This window comes from Chrysemys picta, unplaced genomic scaffold (assembly GCF_011386835.1).
Source record: "Chrysemys picta bellii isolate R12L10 unplaced genomic scaffold, ASM1138683v2 scaf214, whole genome shotgun sequence".
Taxonomy (NCBI): Eukaryota; Metazoa; Chordata; order Testudines; family Emydidae; genus Chrysemys; species Chrysemys picta.
Genome location: NW_027052921.1, coordinates 24,781 through 32,483, shown reverse-complemented (window position 1 = coordinate 32,483; position 7,703 = coordinate 24,781). Strand labels below are relative to the sequence as shown.

The window sequence follows — 7,703 nt, the reverse complement described above, 5'->3', positions numbered from 1 at the left end:
ATGATTCAGGTGGTTCCTTCCAGTCCTATGTTGTTAGGTTTCACAAGGTGCCTTAGGCCAGATCTACACCACAAACATCTCGGTATAACTACGTCACTCAGGGATGTGAAAAATTATACCGACCTAACCCTGGTGTAGACAGCGCTTTGTTGACGAGAGAGCTTCTTCATCTCTGCAGTGCTGTACATGTAGACAAGCCATGACGCGTCATTCTAAAAACTAAGGAGCACCTCCTTAGTTTTTCGAATGATGCGTCATGGCTTGTCTACATGTACAGCACTGCAGAGATGATGTCCCTCTGATCACCGATAGCCCAGTTATTAAGTCACTCAGACGAACTGCGGCGGCCCAGCTTTGAATCCCTGCTCTCCCCTTTCCTAGGCGAGTGCCCTAACTGCAGGGCTGCTGGCTATTCTAAGTGGGTCTCTCTCAATCTCTCTGTCGAAGCTGTTCTAGGTGGTATAAATCATTAAATAGTCTTAGGCACAGAGACTGAAACCCAGGAGCTCACCCCTCCCCAGTGACCATCCTAATCCCTACCCTACAGAGCCTACACTTGCTTTCTGGGCCAATGAGTATTAAATATTAAGGTACATAAGTATTTTCATAAATATTCTCTAAGGTATATTAAGTATTAAACATATAAAGGTGACAGCCCTGCCAGAGTTAAGGTTTAGATCAGGCCTGTGTTTGAAGCTGGTCTTTCCTAACTGCTCTAAAATCAGCGTGGTTCCTTGGATTGCCCTGACATATGATGTGGCTCCTGGGAACACAGGTTTCTATTACTGATCCATATTTGACCATTTGACTTTGCAAAAATACAAAAAAGGACAGGGGAGAAAAAATACCTCTATTATGAAACATCTTAACAACTATCATCATTTTCATACATTATTTATTTTTCTTTATTTGTCTTTTAGAGGAAATTCTTGCTAAATCTGGTAAGTTCCATTTTCCCTCTTCCTTCTACCTGGAGTACAGAGAAACACCTCCCACTAAGGGATGGGAGTTGTATGATCTTTTGAAAATTGTTTTTAATGTGGAACCTTAACATTTTATTTCTACACATTTAAGAATCTGATTAAAAAACTAGAAATAAATAAGTTAAAAGGTCTTGTTAGAAATGTTTGCTGACACCTCTTCTTGCTGACACCTCCACAAGCTGTTTTGTTTTCAAATATAGCAATATTTGAAATGTATTCATTGTTATGTTTTTTAAATGTGTGAGAGATTGAAGAGATGAATGAAAAGCATAGTTCCACTTTTTCTACAATGAACTGGAAAAAGTATAGCTATATATATAGCACCACTTAAGAGCTTAAAATAAGAGTCTAGCTAAGGCTTGGTCTACACATGAAAATTCTATCAGTGTAGCTACATTGGTCAGGGGTATGAAAGTCTTCCAGGCCAGTGGAAGAGTGCTTCCATCACCTTAGCTAACATCATTCCCCCTTGTGCTCCGGGGGGAAAGGGGGCTGCACACTCCGGCAGATCAAAGCAAGTTCGATATAACGCGGTTTCACCTATAACGCGGTAAGATTTTTTTCGCTCCCGAGGACAGCATTATATCGAGGTAGAGGTGTATCTGACTGATTTGCAGAATATTGGCTAAATCAGCTAGGGAGAGAAACCTTTCTCTAGACATTGCCCTTCCAGAGATCTGCTTTGTTGGTGGAAGAAACTGTTGTTCTGAGATTATTTATTATTATACCCAGGGATTTCAAAGGAGTTTGAATCCTCCTTTTATCTCTGGCACTAAGTTCACTTTGAAGCTCAGAAGCAAACTCTGAGTGCACCTCAGACTGCTGTAGGAAACAAACAGGATGGTGGGAAAAAGGTCTGGGATAAGTTTAAAGAATTATCATTAGTGCAGCCCTGTGGGTTTGGGTGAAATATAACACACCCAGAGCCTTCTGCACTCAGGCCCAGATCCACAAAGGAACTTGGGCACTATGCCTAACTTTCAGCTAGCCCCTCCCCTCCCCCCCGTGGCATCTACAAAGCCTCAGTCAGGCACCTAGGCCCCTGATACCATGTGTGGGGAGACGTGAGGCCTATGAATGTGATTCACACAAACTAGGCAATGAGAGATGCTCAGAAGTGGAGTGTGACCCTTGCTGGAGAAACACAGCCCAGCCCTGGACAGTGCTGCAGCGGCGTGGCTCCAGCAGGGCCTGAGCTCCCGCCGCTCGGCCGCAACTCGCAATCCCGCCCCTTACCTAGGGTTACCATTCGTCCGGATTTACCCGGACATGTCCTCCTTTTGTGTGCTAAAAATAGCGTCCGGGGGGAATTTGTGAAGCACTCACAATGTCCGGGATTTCCCCCTCCCCCGGCAGAGCAGAGCGAGCGGCTGGGAGGGCTGCAGGGAAGTCCCGGGCTGGACTCAGGAGCAGCTGTAGAGGAGCCGGATCCGCCCTGCATTCTGAGCCGGCAGCTCCCTTGCAGCCCAGTCCAGCAGCACTGTGCAGGGCCAGGGACCGGGTTTTGTTGTGCAGGGCCAGGGACCGGGTTTTGTTGTGCTGGGGAGCTCAGCCACGTGTCCGGCTCGGCTGCACAGAGCCCAACACCCTGTTCTGAGCAGCAGGGTAAGGAGGTCAGGGGGCAGGAAGGTTCTGGAGGGGGCAGTCAAGAAACGGGGGGGAGGCTTTTTGGGGGGAGTGGAGAAAGTTTTGGGCAGTCAGGGTACAGGTAGGGGGTAGGGTCCTGGGGGGCAGTTGGGGGGGGTCTTAGGAGGGGGCAGTTAGGGGACAAGGACCAGGGAGGCTTAGGTAGGGGGTGGGGTTCTGGAGGGCAGTTAGGAGCAGGGGTCCCAGGAGGGGGCAGTCAGGGGACAAGGAGCGGGAGGGGTGGGGGTTTGGGAGTTCTGGGGGGGGCTGTCAGGTGGCAGGGGTGGGGAGATGGATCGGAGCAGTCAGGGGACAGGGAGCAGAGGGGTTTAGATGGGTTGGGAGTTCTGGGGGGGGCTGTCAGGGGGTGGGGAGTGGTTGGATGGGGCGTGGGAGTCCCAGGGGTCTGTCTGGGGGTGGGGGTGTGGATAAGGGTTGGGGCAGTCAGGGGACAAGAGGCAGGGAGGCTTAGATAGGGGGTGGAGTCCTGGGGGGCAGTTAGGGGCAGGGGTCCCAGGAGGGGGCAGTCAGGGGACAAGGAACGGGGGGAGGGTTGGGGGTTCTGGGGGGGTGGGAAGTGGGAGGGGCAGAGGCGGGGCTAGGGCGGGGCTCCTCCCGTCCTCTTTTTTTCTTGCTGAAATATGGTAACCCTACCTTACCTCGCGGCTCTGAGCGGGAGGAGCTCAGGCCCCGCCCGAGCCATGCCGCTGCAGCGCTGTCCAGGGCTGCTCCTGGATGCGGCGCGCCGTGGCGCTGGGGGATGGGGGAAGGCAGAGGCGGGGGGGAGCCTATGACGTTCTCGTGGGGGCCCCTGCGGGGCCTGGGGCAAATTGCCCCACTTGCCCCCCCAGGCAGCCCTGGCTATAGGAAAGAGAAGACGTGAGGGAGGAAGAGGACACAGGAAGTGAGGGGCAAAGTCTCACATCCCAGGTGGTGGTGGGTTTTAGCCAGACCCAATGGAGGTAGTGATGTCATCTGGGTCCCACATTCTGGCCTGGTCTGGTCAGGTGCCTTTCAGGCTCAGGATGACAAAGATCCAACGGTGTCATGGGGGATCCCGGGGTTCCAGGGGACAGTGGGGGTGGCAGCCATGATGATGCAGCTCACTCCATTCAGTCACCCCTCCCCCCATCAGCAGTGAGTCTCAGACTCTCCTGCCACAGGCTTTTCTTTCAAGAACCCCACAGGGAAGGGAGAGGTGGAATAGCTCTGTTCACTCATTATATTGTCCACCAATTACACCCAGTTTCTGACACACCAATTTTGGTCTCCTTAGTACCAGTCCCACATGTCGCTTGTTCACCAGGCATGAGCTTAACTCAATCCTTGAGTTATAGCAGGAGGTCTCTTTGTCTGGGCTATTTCAGTCTGTTTCACTCCCCTTTCAACCCCTTTCCTCTCAACTAGGGTGACCAGATGTCCCGATTTTATAGGGACAGTCCTGATTTTTGGGACATTTTCTTATATAGGCTCCTATTACCCCCCACCCCTGGTCCCGTTTTTCACATTTGCTCTCTGGTCACCCTACTTTCAACATTTATTACCATGGGTTACTGTGACTTTTGATGAGCTCTCACTCATGTCTGCCAGCGGCGCTCACAGTCAGGGTCAGCCTGTAGGGACAGTTATCACAACGGGGGTTGAAGGGAGGGGGGGTTTCTGCCTTCACCCCTTGGTGAGGAGACGAATATGGGGAATGAAGGGACGGCAAGGGGGACCCACCTGTCACTGAAAGGGGGGTTCATGACAAGTACAGTTATAATAGTTTTCAGTCTTATAACACATTTACGATCTTTTCAACTTAAAATTACCTATCCCCTCCCCATTCTCTGCCCCCTATTTCAGCTCCTACTGTCCTCTACTGCAGTCCTTCCCCTTCCCCCCACTCCCTACCCCCCCTTCAGCTGCTGTCCCCCTTCCTGTCCCGAGGTTTTTTAACCCATTCCCTTGAATTCCCCACAGTGCATGTGACTCTGGATCCAGACACAGCTCATCCTGAACTCATCCTGTCTGAGGATCGGCGGGGTGTGAGATGGGGAGACACACGGCAGGACCTGCCCAACAATCCTGAGCGATTTGATCGTTGGCACTGTGTGCTGGGCTCTCCAGGGTTCACCACGGGGAGTTGGTACTGGGAGGTGGAGGTGGGGGATGAGGAATTCTGGGCCATCGGGGTGGCCAGGGAGTCTGTGTGGAGGAAAGGCTGGATCGGCATTTCCCCTGAGGAGGGGATCTGGGCCATGAATTGGTGGGGATGGGTGTCTAAGGTTCAACCTGCCCCTCAGAGCACCCTGCCCCAGAGCAGCTGGCACCGGCAGGTTCGGGTCTGTCTGGACTATGAACAGGGGCAGGTGGCATTTTTCAGTGCTGATAATGAGGCCCCGATCTTCACTTTCACTGAGGCCTCCTTCGCTGGGGAGAGAATCCGTCCTTTCTTTCAGATGAACTCCCAGCTCAGACTGGGTCCCTGAGATGGAGGGACGGGGGTGACATTCACCCAGGGCCGTCCTTAGGCATACTCAGCATACACAGCTGTGTAGGGCACCGGAAAATTCGGGGCACCTCCTGGGTCTTAGTGTCCACCCCCCCACCTTCCTATCCCTGTTCTGACCCTTCCTGCAGGCTCCCACAGCTGGCTGCTGCAGCCTGGTGTCTCTTACTCCGGAAGGGAGCTAGTAACTTAAAAGTGAAAAAGCCTCCAGCCTGCCAATCCTATTAGCACAACATTGAAACTGTTAAAGAGCCATTCGAGTGGTAATGAAGCCATTTAACAGGCATTTGCCAACCCCTAGGTATATACTGTCAGGGTACGTCTATACTTACTTCCTGGTCCGGATGTAAGCGATCGATCTTCTGGGATCGATCCCGGAAGTGCTTGCCGTCGACGCCGGTACTCCAGCTCGGCGAGAGGAGTACGTGGCATCGACAGGGGAGCCTGCCTGCCGCGTCTGGACCCGCGGTAAGTTCGGACTAAGGTACTTCGAATTCAGCTACGTTATTAGCGTACCTTAGTCCGAAGTGGGGGGGTTAGTGTGGACCAGGTCTCAGTTTCTGAATTTACTGACAAAAACAGTTGTGCATTACTGTAATATTTACTCAGAATATGTTAGTCTACGGGACCTTATTTTTAAAGCAAATTTTAAACTATTTCATTAGAAGATTGCTGAAGATTATGAAATCACATCTCTAAAAAATCCTTGCATAGAGTTTTAGATCCACGATCTGAGTATTCACCTTTAGCCTCACATGCTTGGCTCTTCAGACATATAGTTTTTAAAATAAATCCTTCAAAAGACCACTCTTATCTAAAATACATATTTTAATTTTAGTTACTATAGTACAAAAAACTTGCTTCCAAAGTCTCCCTGTCCTTTCTGTCCATCCCTTTCTCCCTTCACCCCCCTGTTGAAGAGAGGCTAGCCCTTAAAGGGACAACGCTTTCCTTCCAGATAGCTGGACAAACAAGTTTCCCTTTCTTTACCTCTGAACTATTTGATGAACTAGTTTTAAGAGAACCCTCCAGCACAATCAGTACCTTAGTAAGATTTAAAATCCTTTATTATGCCTAAAATCTTTGGAAACATAAAGTTGGTGAAATTTCATAAACATGTCTGGTTATGGAGATAACACAAAATAAATTAGTGTTCCCTTTTTCTAAAAGCAATGAACATTGTTATGAACATACTAAACCTCTGTGACTGATTAATTTAAAATAATGTCTTTGTTTCAGTCAATTAAAAATGTAGTAATCTAGAACGATTACTTTATGATCTGTTGAACCGTAATATCCTGTTGGATTGTCTCTGCTATCATTGTGTGTGAAGTTATGATGTATTGCCTTTTGTGTTACTGAAATATGTCATGGGGTTGGGAGATGCCCAAAGCCAGCCTTTCAGTAGGGACAAAGGAGCAGCCATCAGTGGCCAGACAGGAGTTAAGGGCTCATCAACACTCAATCCACTATCCCAGAGACTTTTTGGAGAAGGCACGTATGCCATGGGGATACGCTAACCCACGTCACAGCAAGAATCTTTCGAGCAGCCGGAAAAAAGTATAAAAGAGGAAGAGTGACATCATTACTTGGCCTCTCTCCCCGCTCAGCTCAACACCTGGAAGATTGTCTGAAAGACAAAGGCTTTGTCAACACCACTTCTGTTGGTAAAATTTCTGTCGGTCAGGGGTGCGAAAAAAGAAAGCCCTGACAGACAACTGTCACAGACAGAAGTGCTGATATGGACAGCGCTATGTTGGCAGTAGAGGCTCTCCTGCAGAAATAGCTAACGCCGCTCATTGGGGGCGGTTTAATCATGCCAGCAGGAGAACTCTCTCCTATCGGCAAAGCGTGGCTACATGGGAGACCTTACAGCGGCACATCTGTAGCGGTACAGCTGTGCCGCTGTAAGGTCCGTAGTGTAGCCGAAGACTTTGAAGGAGGGAGTTTGGTCCCAAGCTGGAAAGGGGTTCAGTCTGTGTATTGGAGAACTGGAAGCTGCTTGTACCAGCTCTTAGGGTGAGACACTGCTTGATTCAAATCTTGCTTAGCCTCTTTAAGTTAGAATTAAGACCTCTGCATCTGCTACTTATAATCACTTAAATCAACTGTTCTGTAGTTAATAAACCTGTTTGATATGTTACCTCAAACAGTGTGTTTTGTTTGAAGTGCTTGGGGAATTGCAGCTCAGACTACAAAGGCTGATGTGTGTCCATTCCACACTGAGGGTGTGGTGAACTAGGTAATGAGCTTACACTGGCTAGGCTGCTGACAAGTGCACAATGGTACAATCCTGGGGTGCAAGGCTGGGGAGCTGGGGGGAATTGACTGGAGCCTCCCTACTATGGCTCATGAGTGGCTGGGAGAGTATTCATGTAATGCAGTTGGGTGTTGTTGTAGGAGCAGCAGTGATCTGTATGCTATGTATAACCTGTATGCTCAAAAGGTCTGTTACACTTTCCCCCACCCCTCCCTCCTGGAATGCTTGTGGGATGAATGGATTGGTTGAACAGCTGGAAGATCAGGAGAGCTCCCAGGTAGACTCATAGACTTTAAGGTCAGAAGGGACCAGTATGATCATCTAGTCTGACCTCCCGCATGAT

At 49.7% G+C, this 7,703-nt stretch overlaps 1 long non-coding RNA gene across 1 annotated transcript; it reads left to right on the top strand.

Moving 5' to 3' along the window:
• The first annotated feature begins 279 nt into the window (after window positions 1-279).
• Window positions 280-7,250, top strand: LOC135978331 (uncharacterized). The gene is made up of 2 exons (XR_010595753.1): window positions 280-941; window positions 4,572-7,250. It is a non-coding gene; the product is annotated as an uncharacterized LOC135978331 (long non-coding RNA).
• The last annotated feature ends 453 nt before the right edge of the window (window positions 7,251-7,703 follow it).